The sequence below is a fragment of the Eptatretus burgeri genome, chromosome 1, assembly GCF_056783735.1.
Source record: "Eptatretus burgeri isolate ZD-2024b chromosome 1, Ebu_testis_v1, whole genome shotgun sequence".
Taxonomy (NCBI): domain Eukaryota; kingdom Metazoa; phylum Chordata; class Myxini; order Myxiniformes; family Myxinidae; genus Eptatretus; species Eptatretus burgeri.
This window is the reverse complement of record NC_140961.1, coordinates 126,934,202-126,948,961: the sequence shown is the minus strand read 5'-3', so window position 1 is coordinate 126,948,961 and position 14,760 is coordinate 126,934,202. Positions and strand designations below refer to the sequence as shown.

The window sequence follows — 14,760 nt, the reverse complement described above, 5'->3', positions numbered from 1 at the left end:
CACGCATGCACACACGCACGCACGCACACAAACACAGAGGCAAAGACACACGCACACAAACAGACACACACACAAAGACACACACACATACACACACACACACACACACTCACACTCACACACAAACAGACACACACACACACACACACACGCACGTACACACACACACAAAAAACACACACATGCATACACACACACACACACACACACACACACACACTAGTAGATATTAAGTTTGAATTTGGAGTGGTAATTTTTGGACAATCTGCAATTTAAAACGTACAAATAAGGGAATATTTCACCTCCCCGGTGCAAACATTCATTTTACGGACCATCCCAACCACACACCCCTACCCAGGCAAGCTCTCCAGCAAGTTATGCGTTACACTGAGACATGTTCTGTTGCGGTGACTGTGAGTTCAGCAAACATTCAATTGACGCCTTAAAATCATTTCCAACCTCATTATTTCCTCCCAAATTCCGCCAATGTGTTGCCATTCATGACGCGTGTTTAAACCCGTGGATTTGAGATTTCTTAAGTAACAAACACACAAACAAACAAACAAACAAACAAACAAACAAACACACAAACAGAGGACGGAAGTCATCAATATACTTACAAAATCTTTAGATTTTAGATAGATGAACAATTTACTGCAATCTAAAAATGATATGTGGCTCAGGATGTGGTCAAACAAGAACATTGAGAGAAGTTTATCACTTCATTTCTGCTCAACACAGACATTTAAACCAAGAACTAAGTTCTAAAACAATCTTTATGAATAGACTCGATGGTGATGAATGAAATCAGAAAATTAATTTATTACCTCGAGTAGAACATGAAAAAATATTCATTGGATCACTCTTTGAGTGGAATGAAAATATAAAAGGAAAAAAGTGCTTTAATCAGTCGGTCTCAATTTGACATTTGCTCAATGGGGCAGAGATCAGTCTCAATTTTACATTTATTTGTATGGGAGGGGGAGGAATCAGTCTCTTGTTTTGGGCTTTTTCGGGGTTGATTCGGAGAGTTTTCCCCCTTTTCTCCATTCATTTGCATGGATGCCTGAGAAACCCCATTTATCCTCAACTCATCTGATAAGGGAAGAGCATTGGTTATGGGGGATTTTAACTTACCAGGGAAAGATTGTGTCCAGGAACAGGGAAAGAGCAAGGCAGATGAGGATTTCCCAGTTTTGGTCCAGGATTACTTTTTATCCCAGTTTGCAGATCAGCCCACTCGGGGGAGTGCAGTGTTAGACCTCCTTTCAAGTAACGATCCCAATATGGTGGAGGCGGTGGATGTCAGGGAGCATTTAAGAGCAAGTGACCATCCCACTGTGTGTGCAAATACTCTATTAAGGGTTAGAGTTCAGGATGGTAGAGTAAGGATATTAGATTTCAGGAAGGCAAGCAATTGAGAGTATGAGGAGAGAGTTGGGTGATATAGATTGAGAGAAGCTAACTACAGGACAATCAGCATCAGAAAAATGGGAAACCTTCAAGGAGCAAATGTGTAGAGTGCAGAGTAAGCACATTCCAATGAGGTGTAAAACCAGAAGAAGACAGAGGTCAGGGTGGTTGAGCAGTGAATAAGGAATGCTATTAAAGAGAAGCAGAAGATATTTATTTGATATAATTTTACAGGTCTGGAGTTCGATTTATATCACTCTCACAGTAAACAGAGGCAAATTCAGAAAACAACTCAGCAAGCCAAAAGAGGGTATGAGAAGGACAAAGGCTAAGAATATTGAACATAATAGCAAGTCATTCTTTCAGTATATCAGAGGAAGAGAACCTGTTCGGACCAGTGTGGACCCATTGAGGAATAGCACCGGGAGAGTTGGTTCGTGATTAAAATGAGATGGCAGGCTTATTAAACAGGTATTTTGCTTCAACTTTTACACAAGAACAGTCAGGAGAATTGCCAAGAGCTGAGAGTATCTATCAAGGAGGTGAGAAAGGGCTTTACAGAAGATCCAGGTTGGAGTGGAGGAAGTAAAAGAACAGCTTGGTAATCTCAGAGTAAATAAGGATCCAGAGCCAGATAATATGCACGTGAGAGGATTGAGGGAAGTGGCTGAGCAGGTTTGTGAGATATTTACGGATATTTTCAATATCTCACTGGAGTCAGGACAGGTGCTGAAGGATTGTGGAGTGGCAAATGCAACACCATTATTTAAGAAAGGATACAGAAAACATTGGGAAACTATAGACCTGTTCATTTGACTTCAGTTGTGGTGAGGTGTTGTCGACATTAATTAGGGACCATATGAGGAACTATTTAACCGGGCATAGTGGCGTGCGCCTGTAATCCGGCGACTCGGAGGCTTGGGTTGGAGGATCGCTTGAGGACGGGAGCTCTGCACTGGGCCGTGCTATGAGAGGGTGTAGGGCAGCCCGGAATCATGGTGAAACCCAATCCATATCCCTGTGTCGTAAGTGGCGACCAGGGTTGCGTCAGGAAGGGCATCCAGCGTAAAACCTGTGCCAAATCAGTATGCGGATCATAACGGATGATCCGCTGTGGCGACCCCTAACGGGAGCAGCCGAAAGACGAACAACAACATGAAGAACTATTTATATAACTACAAACTAAATAATGGTAGTCAGCATGGGATTATCAAAGGTAGTTTCTGTCAAACAAATCTTTTACAGTTCTATGAAGCAGTGTCTGATTAGGTGAATGAGGGAAATGCAGTGGGCATAGTATATCTAAATGTTAAGAAGGCATTTGTGAAGGTACCACATCAGAGGTTATTAGCCAAAGTGAGGGCTTTTGGAGTGGCTGGTCAGGTAGTTATGGGATTGCAAACTGGCTTCATGATAGGAATCAAAGAGTGGCTGTGAGCGGGAGGATTAAGTTGTGGGGTATCTCAGGGATCAGCACTCGGACCATGACTCTTCATTATTTCCATCAATGATTTGGACAGTGGGGTGAAGTGTAGGCTTTCCGAATTTGCAGCTGGCACAAAGCTTGGAGGTAAATTGGATAGCAGAAGGGGTAGTGATCAGATTCAGGAAAGTATTGATACTTGCAGAGACTGGGCAAAGATTGGTAGATGCAATTTAACCTGAGCAAGTTTAAGGTGTTGGGGATGGGAAAGAACAATGAAAATAGAGTTAAGATGATGCAAGGGGTAATTTTGTTACGGGTCACACATGAGAAGGATCTGTTTGTGGTAATTGATATGGGAGGTAAGCAGGCATCACAATGCCAGGCAGCTCGAGGGAGAGCAAATAGCGTTTTGGGTTATATTTGGAGGGGGATAATTTATATATCAAAAGAGGTGGTGTTAACATTATACAGGAATTTGGTGAGGCCACATCTGGAATATTGTGTACAGTTTTGGTCACCACAACTCAGGAGGGCCATATATGCCAGAGAGACGGTTCAGCACAGGGTTACGAGATTGATTCCGGGCCCAGCTAGACTTAGATATGAGGAGCGGCTGAAGTAGACAGGGCTTTATGCATTAGAAAGGAGGTGGTTACAAGAAGATATGATTGAGATGTTTAAGATAATGAAAGGTGGAGACAAAATATTTGCAAATGAATTATTCAACCAAGTAGACAGTGATATGACCAGGAGCCATAGCCTGAGAGTAAAGAAAAGGAGAGTTGAGATGGGAGGAAGGTAGGGGTCTTTTACTCAAAGAGTACTGAATGCATGGAATGGTCTCCCTGGAAAGGTAGTGTCCGCAGAAACAGTAGATAAGTTTAAATTAGAATTAGAGAGGTACCTGGAAGTTATAGAAATGGAGAGGTTTTGGGATGTTAGCAGGACTTTTAGGTCGTTTGAGCATTTATTGGTAATTGTGTGCACGTGTACGGAGTGCCATTGGTGGGGTCTCATCAAGGGGTGTTGTGTGGTTGATGTGTGTTTCCTTAAATCCTTAAATCTCAACCTTAAATAAATAACAATTGAGGCATACTTGTATCCCCTATCATTATTAAGTTCAATGAAGTCAGCAGACCATATGGAATTAACCACTTTGGATTCAACCTTTCTCCTTTTAAACTTTGCAATAATTGGTTTATGTAATTAATCAGCAAATTATTTTTGGGTTATTTTTTGTCCCTCAGTCTTGCTGTTGCCATTAGAGCTTAATAGTCTTTGTCAGATATCCTGAAAGGAAATTGCACAGCCGCAATTTTAATGAAGCATTTCTAATCTTTTTCACATCAAAGCTCTATAGTTTTTCTCTCAACGTTGGATATCATAACAATTGCAAATTATCCAACATTTCTCTATCAGCTTCATGTTTTTCATCAAATATCATGCAATTATGATAATCAATATCGTGTTTCATGCAAACTTCATCATCCTTGTTTTTAAGTTTCCACGATTTACATCCTCATCGTATCTTTTATCCACATCTGTTCCCAGCCCACAGAAAGACTACCACAGTAGGTGTATTTCCCCATGTATCCCAGTTGTTATAAATTTACTTTCTGATCACAAGTAAAAAAGTCATTGCTTTCGTAATTTTGCTCTCTGGACTTGAAGGGCTCCCCATATTTATGTCCAACTGAAATGACCACCAGTCTACCAGTCAGCCATCTTTAACCCAATCACAAAATAAAGTGAGGTTCACATGCTTTGCCAACTTTGAACAAAATCGGACCATGCATGTCTGAGAAATAGTTGGGGACACGTTGAAGTAACAAAATGGCCACCAGTCGGCCATCTTGGATCTGATCGTGAGAAAAATGACATGTAAGCCATCATTCGTTATCTGGGTGCCAAGTTTGAACAACATCGGTAAATGCATTTCTGAGAAATGGTGAAGGACGTGTTCACCATTCGGATTTTTTTTTTAAACTAACATGGTCGCCAGTCTACCAGTCGGCCATCTTTGATCAGATCACAAAATACAGTAAGGGGCAAGTATATCCCATCATGTACTGTGGTTGTGCCACGTTTTAACAAAATCGGACCATTAATGTTGGAGAAATAGTTGGGGAAATGTTTAATAACCAAATGGCCACCAGTCAGCCATTTTGTATCTGATCTCAGAAAAAAAAATGACCTGCCTATGTGATCTTTTATTCATTGTATGTTTGCCAAGTTTGAACAACATCTGTAAATGCATATCTGAGAAATGGTTGAGGACATGTTTACCATTGGGTTTTTTTTTTACAACTTGAATGGATACCAGTCAGCCATTTTGGATCTGATGTCGAAAAAACAAAATGACGTGCATATGCAAGCCATCGTTCTTTATCTGTGTACCAAATTTGAATAAAATCGCATCGATAATTGCATGTCGGAGAAATGGTTGAGGATGTGTTCAGCATTGGGGTTTTTTTTACAACTAAAATGGCCGCCAGTCGACCATCTGAGATCTGAAAGAAAGCCCAAAAATTCGTGATATTCACCGAGGTTTTTTGATGTTGAATTTTCCACAGTTGTTTTGCACGTGTAGATAGTCTTCATCACCAATATGAGTTTTATTCAGCTCATTGTAGAAACTTTCTTTGGAAGGGAGTTGTTTCCTCAAATCTGTCAAAGTTGTCCATATAGTCAGAAGGCTAAACACCCTTTTTTGACAAGAGTTTTGTTTTCTCTTCATTTAAGAAATATGTTTGGAGCTATGGAAAAGATGAGGCTTCATTCTAATGTTGATAAAGGGCTTGCAATAAATTTGTATAAATGAAGATATCTAATATGAGTTATGTAAGTTGTTGAGATTAACTTTGTAAATTATCTGTACTTCTGGTCGGTTTGTTGTAAAGATTTGTAGTGAAGACTTCAGATTTGTCATAAAGTAGTCTGAAAAGGGTAAAGTAAAGACTCCAGATTTGTCGTAAATAAGGTTCCTGTTTCTTTCATCATTTTTATTGTTATTTGTAGTTTTTAAAACATAAAGTTTGTTTGTATCAGTTAATCCATATAAGTTAACAGATTGATGATCCATTTTCTCAAACTTTAGAATGTCTATTCGTTTCATCGGGAATTCTACACCATCTACCTTCAAGGTATTTTCACATTTTTTTAACGATAACTTATTACTTCTTCTTTCCAATGTGGTAAATGTCGATGAGCATGAACAGACCAGAGGAAACATTTATAAACTTTATTTTGGATGTTAACAACTGCCTTTTAAAGTTTTATCTGTATCAGCAAATCAATACTGTTGGACCCTGACATTTGTGCTTCTGCTTTTTGTGGATCTGCCTATTCACGGTTCATAAATTGACCTCCTTCTCCATCTGCAGTCCTGTGCTTTGCGTATTTACAGTTATTTTCACATTTTCACAGCACGGACATATTCGTGTTTTTTTCGGACTTACTTCTACATTCATGGTTCTGTAATTCGTGTGTTCGCGTTTTTTTTTCCACAGTTTTTCGTGAACGTATTCACACTTTTTCATGAGATTTTTGGTTTTTCCTGATGAATCACAAACTGCCGGGAACCTATCCCTCTTTTTTCCATTGAAATAATGCCCCAACATTTTCAGATTTAACATTTGTGACATTTTTCAGGAACATATCCCCCTCTAATATTGGGGTCCCTCAGTACAGCAAGAGGCATTCAGAGGGTCTGATATCAATTTGAAAAAAATCACCTTTAAAAGTCAGACGCTGTCAACTCAGCATAATGTTCTGGTTCAAGTCCATTTCAGTACTCCATCGCTTTAAACAAATAATGAATATGTGAGAAGCTCATCGGCAATATTCTTCACTCTCATTTGGAATCATTGCTTTTCACGCAACAATTCTGGGCCTTGGAGAAACTAAAGCACTGGGTGCATGAACATTGAACAGCTTGTCAATGCAAGAGGTTGAAACACAAGACTTTCTGCTCTTTCTGGCATTAAGGTTGGTAGGATTCCTCTTTTCTGGTATCTCCTTGTTTCGTCGAAAGTTCTTGCACCAGCCCCTCCTCCACCTCACTGCATGCACATATTCCTCAACCAAACCACTTTCTTTTTATCCTTAAACACAGACTTTCACTCATCATCATTCCTCCTCAATTCTTTTCTGTTGCCCGGGTAACCATTATCTCGTGCTTTTTATTCAATCTTGACCTTTGAAAGTTCCAGTTCATTTACACCAAGCCGTTTTATTCTTTACTTTTTCTGTGAATGTGTTATCCATTTTTCCACAATATGCAGTGATTCCCAGGATCCTTGTTTTTTTTTATTTTGGCACAAACTACAGTTTAGGCAATTGTAAGCATTAAAAAGCATAACAAGGAAAGTTTATTGTGAATGAAATCCCTCTGTGATTTGTTACATCGATAAGGAATAATGAAAACTTTTCAGATTTCCTTCACTCAGTAAAGCTGTTCAATAATTAACAGGAGAGTGTGATAAAACTGCATTTATAAAGTATCAGTTTCAGGCAAATAATCTGCAGGACAGTAACTATATGATAGTGACTACATAAAATAAAAAACTTAAATCAAGAACAGCACACAGAATAAATTTAAATAATGATGAAACCGTGTCATCAGTGCAAGAGCTTCTTAGGTTTGAAGATAAAGTAACACTTTGGTAAAAACATGCAGCCCAGGAAGCCGTAAGATGTGAAAACTACAAAGAATATTTCAGTAACAACATTGATTTTTCCAAGCGTGCTGCTGTAGGCAGGTACAAAGCACAAACACAAAAGGAAAAAGACCAGCATGCTGAAAGTGATAAATTTAGGTTCATTGAAGGATGAAGGCTGTTTTCTTGCTTTTAATGCCAAAGCCAAGCAAATCAAAGACAGGAGTCCAAGCTGAACAAAACCACAGATGGCCCAGGCTGGGGAAGCTCCAGAACATTCCAGAATAATGATTGCTTCGACAGATGATTTGTTTTTTGAAGGACTTAGAAAGCCAAAAATGATCCAAAATAAGAAGTAAAAAAGTTGTGATATCAAAAGGAACAATATTAAGAGATTTTTTGGAATGTTCTTGATGCATCCCCATGACTTGATGTCTGCTTGTACTCTTACTGCAAGAGTGAAAACATTGTTTATGTGTTAAAAAGGTATCATTATACAAATTTTAAAGATGTATTTGAAATGATACATTTTTCACTTAAATTGTGAATCTCAATGCAATGGCTTTGTTGATCTCCAACATTTCATTTAACTCAAAACATTGGCAAATCACTCCTTTTCTACAAATTGCAAATACAGTGATTTAATTGTCTTTTATCTTTTAATTTATTTCTATGACTCACAGCAACATACAAGATATAATAGGAACAAGATGGAAATTAATTGACACAGCTGGATTAAAAGCTTTGATTGTTCACCAAAATAACATAATCACAAGTGCATAATCCACGATCTATTGTATAATGGAAACTGTGGTGTCTGTTCCTGCATTCGTCTGTGTCCTGTTTATGGTCGACTTCCTGCACTGTGTTTGAAAAGCTGCAATAACCGTAACCTATACTAAAAGTCTTCAAACAAAGTTTGCAAGGCAATTATTTATTTAAAGAAAAATCTCCATTTTGCATTGTAATCTAAATATAACAAAAAATAAGGAAAATAATAATCAGAGATTGCAGACCCTCGGCAGGACTTGCTTAGTGTGGTGTTTGCATAGTTTTGTTTGGTGTTAGTGTGCTGGTTTGTTCTGCAATTAAAAATAATGACTCATCTGGAACTGCCACTTTTTATCTGCTGGCAAAGATGACCGGGTACCAAGATGTCTTGCTTTGATGCAACCCTGCTTTGAACGGACACTTGACCCTGACCCATGACATTAATTATTATTCAATTTAATTTAGAATGGGATTAAAATAAATTCAATTCAATGCAAATGGAAGACCAAATACTGGAGGGACAGTACTGCATTGGAGTCATCAGAAGGAACCCAAACAAGCAAAAAGCAAAGATGAAGTCATCAGAAGGAACCTGGATAGGATTTTGGTTTCAGTTGCTATTTCTCTACCCTCAAACCCATCCAGGCACAGTCTCGTGAGCCTTGTTCAAAAAAAAACAAAAAAAACCCAGATTCAAAAAATTAAATAATTCTGCCTGCCAGAGCATGCATCTGATCAGGTTGAAATTTAAAACATATATTTCCCATCTCTACAACATCATAATTGTGAAGTTTCACATTGATTGATGAAGCGGTTCAAGAGAAAGAATATTTATAAGATTTTCGTTCAATCCAATATGACTGCCAAACCATGTGACCTACGATGTCATAGGTGGGGACATTTTGTTCCACATGGATAGCCGGTCTTGGTTGTAAAGTTTCACCTTGATCTTTTCAGCCGCTTCAGAGAAGAATATTTTTGAAGGTTGTTTTTTTTTTTAAAGGCTGCCAAACCACGTGACGGATGACGTTTTCAATTTTTTTCCTTTCCACCAATTTATCTCACGATGACCCTCAAAAATGTTCATACTGATTGGATGTAGTATTCTACGTTTGACATTATGACGTCATAACGAAGGCACTAATGGCATCACACAAAAATCATTTTTATTCTCCATGAAGAGTACTTGCAATGTGCCATGTTTTAATATTTTCTATGATGCAGTTTCAGAGATACAGAGGTCCAAAGTTTTGCCTTTTTTCCAACATGGCTGCCACACCACATGATCTTTGATGTCACAATGATCATTTAAACATTCTACATGAGCTATTGCTCCTATGGTGAAAGTTTAGTCTCAAACCGATAAGCAGTTGCAAAGAAAACCCATATTCAAATTCTGTGCAGAAAAAACAAACAAACAGACGGACAAACGAACCCAAATGCAATACCCTCTCCTCTGGCGAGTGTAATCATAAACTTCAAGGAGGTCCAAAATAAACAAATTTAATACTCGTTGGGTTCGATGATGCAATTCATTTGATTTAGAGCGTCTGCTCTGAGTTAAGAAGGTTGGCGTTTCAAACTCTGGCAAAGTCATGAGTGATATCAAAGACTTTTACAATGGTGTCTGTTGCTTCCGTGCTTGATACTTAATGTTTAAAAAGGAGAGAGCATGGACAAACAGTCACAGGATGGTAACCACTGGGCTGGCTTGATGGACCGCATGGTCTGTTTCTTTGTTGAAGTTCCTTGGAAGGGATGTCATCGAATACATAATGTGAATCATGCATTCATCTTTCCCCCCAAGTTTCCAGTTCTTCCTTCCTGAGAGATTTTTCCTGTATACATGTTGTCCATCCTCTGCATCTTCTCTTACCCCTCATTCTTACCCACATCCCTTGTTTTTCCATCTCCATCTGTTTTGTCACTCAACCTTACTTTTGGCATTTCCCTGTTCTTTTGTGCTCTTCATTTTGCTTTGTTGCATCCTGATCCATTCTGTGTTCTCGCTCTTCCATGAGCCTCAAGTTTGTGTCCAAAAAGTTATCGTGGATAATACTTACCCCAAATTTTGATCAGATATTTCTGGGGAAAATGTATGGCTTTTTCATGAGTGATTTCGGTGTTAATTAGTTATATCCTCATGTGCTCATCCAAAAATAATGAAAGCTGCAAAAGGTCATCTTAAACCTTTTCATGAGAATGAGACAAAATATTGTTGATTCAGAACTTACCTTTTGACACAATACTGATTTTTCTGATCACACAGATGATTGTCATTGCAACAGCATTGCAAGGCAATGCATGGTGCAGTTTGCATCGAATTACATCTGGTCTGCCAAATAATACGATACTGCTGATAAAACAACATCCAATTACAACAAGCAATTGTACATCACAACCATAGCTTCCAGTTTGTATACAGTGTAAGTCTCGATAAAGCTTCATCAAGAACCCGAGACATGTTGTTGTCACAAGACCCATGAGGACAAATGAGAGCAGAGTTATTGCGATGGGATCCGAGAAAGCCAAAAAATCTTCAGACATTCGCCAACAGTTCTGTTGCCTTCCTTTGGACCAAAATTCTTCTTCACATCGGAGGCACTCATAAGAATCTTGTACAAAAAAAAAGAAATTCAAAGATTGTAAAATTATCTCAATTGTTTAATTTAATTTGTAAAACATAGTTAATGTGTTGCAAAACATTCCAAAGTGAACCATAATTTTCTCAATGAAAAAAAATTTTTTTTTCTTTGTACAAACTTAACAACTTTTTGATTTATTTTGAGAATAAATAATTACTATCTTGGTATTTTGCACAAAGGTATGGCTAATAGGGAGATCCAGGAGTTTGAATGACTGAACTTCATCAAGAGGATTGTTAAGAATGTAGACAGGAGGGTTTGCCAGATGGTCCTTTCAGCGAGAGATGGTTCGAGGATGAGATTGATCAGCATATGGAAATACCGATTCCAAGTGTTTGACAATGTTGTGATTTTTTTTTCAATGTTTAAAGAGATGGAAGAGGCTGCAGACTGCTTGTCTGAAGGTTGAAAGATGTCATGGAAGAGGGTGGAGTCCACAGAGTTTTGGTTTCATCTTTGCATCTTTCCTTCACTTGTATTTTTTCTGTCATATATTTTCCTGTTGTACTCTAAAGGATCCTAATCCTCGACCTAAATCTTCCTGTGATCTCTCTGATCATTTTAAAAGATCTTTTGTTTTACCCACTTTGTTGTCACTTTATAACTCAATGCATGCCTCATTGAAATATGTATTTGTCTATCCTGGCTTGTCATTGGAAGTCGACATTAAGCTGTTTAACGTCCTCTCGACATTTAGCCTTTTTAGGTTAGCCGTTTAAAAGTCGACATTTAGTTGTTTAAAAGTCAATGGATAAGGGAAGATTAAATGTATTAACGAGAGAGATGGAGAGGCCAATAACTGAAAATTTTCAGATAAAGGAAATTAGATGACCTTTGGTTTCAAAACCTAAACTACAAGGTCATGGTTTATTTTTATTGAGAGTTTTTTCTCTGAATTGAGCGACCTACCAAGACTAATGGGCTCCACCTGCCTGAAGCAACTGGTTTTAAGGTGTCAGTGAGTTACCTTTCACTTGTACACCAATTAGTGTAAACATCTCCACTACGAGAAGAAGGGTGCCTAGTCAGATCAAGTGTGAGAGCATGTGCCGGAGCAGTGCATCACTGCATCCACTTTCCGCCGGTACTCCAGGGGCCTCCATCAAGCCAACCTCCAGGCAGATGCCTGACCCATCACCAACGTGTTGAAATGCCGATCAACCTGCTGCAACCACGAGGCACCTGGTCAGCCCATTGGCCTCATCCTCTTACGAGGCCTCCACGCTGAGAGAATCTGATGAGCAGGATCAGCATCAGGAAAACGAGCCACATGTCTATGCAGCCGCAGCTGATGCTTACGGACATGCAGGTAACAAATCTCATTTGAGTCTCTCTCAGCAACCGATCGTTGGACACAGTCTGATGAGCGATAGCCAAGGATTCTCTGAAGAGAGAACTGGCACCAAAGGAATTAAGTCTCTGTCTCAGTTCCCTGGTCAAGTCCAAGTCTTACATCCATAGATCATGACACCCCATGATCCAGTGAATTCCTGACTCCCCAGGCACGACCCAGATGTTTATTGACCTCTGGCTCACAGTCAGCAGAGATATGAATATCACTGCCAAGGAAAGATAATCTCTCCAGGACTTCAATATCCTCACTACAAACAGGTACAGACAAGAAAGCAGCATCCAATATGTCACTGAAAGTCTGGATCTTAGTTTTGACCCAGGAAACCCATAATCCCAGCAGCTCCGACTGGTCATTCAGAATCTTGAGGGCCCCCAAAAGGACATCCAGCGTCTCTGCAAAGATGAAGACATCAGCAAAATCAAGGTCAGAGATCTTGACATTCCCAAATGATGCACCGCAGCTTCAGCTCTCTGACATCCTCCCCAGAATCCAAGCCATAAAAGCGCTGAAAAGTGTGGGGGCCAGTACACACCCATGACAAACTCCAATAACAACTGAAAAGAAGTCAGAGATGGTATCTCCACATCTCACAGCACTCTCATTACCAGAGTATATTTCAAAATCAGATTGAACAGTTTTGGTGGCACACCAGGAAGACCAAGAATCCTCCAGATGGCTCCCGATTCACTGATTTGAATGCTTTTGCAAAGATCGACATCAGTAGGGTGAATGCACTGATTCTGGCTCACTTTTCCCCATGTAAATGAATGGGGGATTTTCAGCGATTCATTTTTTTTTGCGGTTGGAGCATTGACGGGTGGTATTTCAACAGCGGTGAAAACTGCCAACGAGAGGAAGGCTCAACTCCTGGCTCAAAAAGAATTGGAAAGACAAAACAAAGAGTTGGAGAAACAAATTAGTGGAAGTGGTGTAATTGTAGATTTTGCTGAAAAACGTGAAAGTCTGCCTGATAAAGCCAGATTGTTAGTTGGAGATATGCTTTCTTTTATCACACAAGCAGGTGTAAAATTAACTTAAAGACGTAATGGATTATATCTTTCTAATAAATAAATGAGCATTGATGAGTGGTTTAAAGAATTTGGAAAGAATACAACATCAAATTTACAACTTGTCAAATATTGTAAGAAATTAAAAATTCATAATGTGGTTATTTGTATGAGAGATGAATTAACAAATGTGCCTAAACATACAAAGAATATGATTATGAACTTCGAAGATAATAATGGGAACGGTTCTCATTGGGTTTGTATTTTTAATAGTCAAGACAAATATTATTTTGATAGTTTTGGTCTTCCACCACCTGTTGAAGTCATAAAATTCTTACAGAATGGTGTTTATCAAACATTTCAAGTCCAAGAATTAAATTCCAAGTGTTGTTGTCAATTATGTCTAAATGTGTTATTTCAACTCAACAAAAATAAATAATTTTATGACATTATTTTTAATGTAATATAAATGACATGTTGGAAAAGATGGTTCTATATTTGGTGTATCCCAAGAACTGGATATTGATTTATCAAATTATTACACAAAGGCACAGGCTGAACGACATAAGTATAATATAACCAAAAATATTAATATGAAAATTTTTTTTCCAACATGCAAAACATGCACAACAAAAAAATAAAAAAATGAAAAAAATAATTATCCAAGCCCGACTGACGCGAATGACTTGGTGAGATTAAGTGATTTATCACAATATATATCCTTAAATAAAACGGCCGTGTATTCCAAAGATACAGAAGTGTTGATTTTATCTCCAGGCCATACAGAATTCACAGTTCGAAATAAAATAAATTTTTATAAAGAAGGGCGTATCGTTTGTATGAGAATAGAACAATGGGGGTATGATATGAATGATTTAGGGTATAATTGGTCATTTAAAATTGACCTAGAAGACCTGGAACAATTAAATCAGTCTCCTAATGAAGAATATTATCCACTTGGTATAGAAAATGAGTTTTGTGGAGCCACGATTAGTAAACAACAAATAAAAGAATTTAATAAGCGTCAATATAATCATGGTTTTGCCTTAGTTTATATCATGAAAACAGAAAAAACAGGATTATATATCATAAGTCAGGAAATACAAAATGATTTAACTATGGGAAGATGGGGAGGTGTTTCATGCCATAATATTATTCTAACATATATTTCTAATACACAAATGACAGCAAGAAGGCTTCAAGAAAATTATCAGTTCTGTGTCCAAGCATACCTTCAAGAAAAGGGTATTCAGTATTTTAATAAATATGTTCTACAACATAAGAATGAGGTATTTTCAAGAAAAGATTGGCATTATGCTGATGTTGATAAACCGACAACTTTAGATTTAATTAGAATGTTAAATAATGAAAAAAATTATAAAGTTAAGAAAAGGTAAGGCTCTTTTAGAAATTCAAAATAAATTTTATTGGTTTCCTGTTGTAAAAAAAATTATTTTGGATACAGGAATAACAAGAAATCCTGATG

General features: G+C 38.1%; 2 long non-coding RNA genes across 2 annotated transcripts in view; one reads left to right on the top strand and one right to left on the bottom strand.

The window, feature by feature from the left end:
• LOC147035376 (uncharacterized) overlaps positions 1-14,760 on the top strand; it is an 86,524-nt gene that overhangs the window by 24,923 nt on the left and 46,841 nt on the right. Inside the window, exon 2 of the long non-coding RNA XR_015062220.1 lies at positions 5,937-5,982. This is a non-coding gene — a long non-coding RNA (uncharacterized LOC147035376). The remainder of the gene's footprint in view (positions 1-5,936; positions 5,983-14,760) is intronic.
• The window catches only part of LOC147035375 (uncharacterized), a 71,700-nt gene continuing 64,149 nt past the window's right edge, over positions 7,210-14,760 (bottom strand). Inside the window, exon 4 of the long non-coding RNA XR_015062228.1 lies at positions 7,210-7,947. This is a non-coding gene — a long non-coding RNA (uncharacterized LOC147035375). The remainder of the gene's footprint in view (positions 7,948-14,760) is intronic.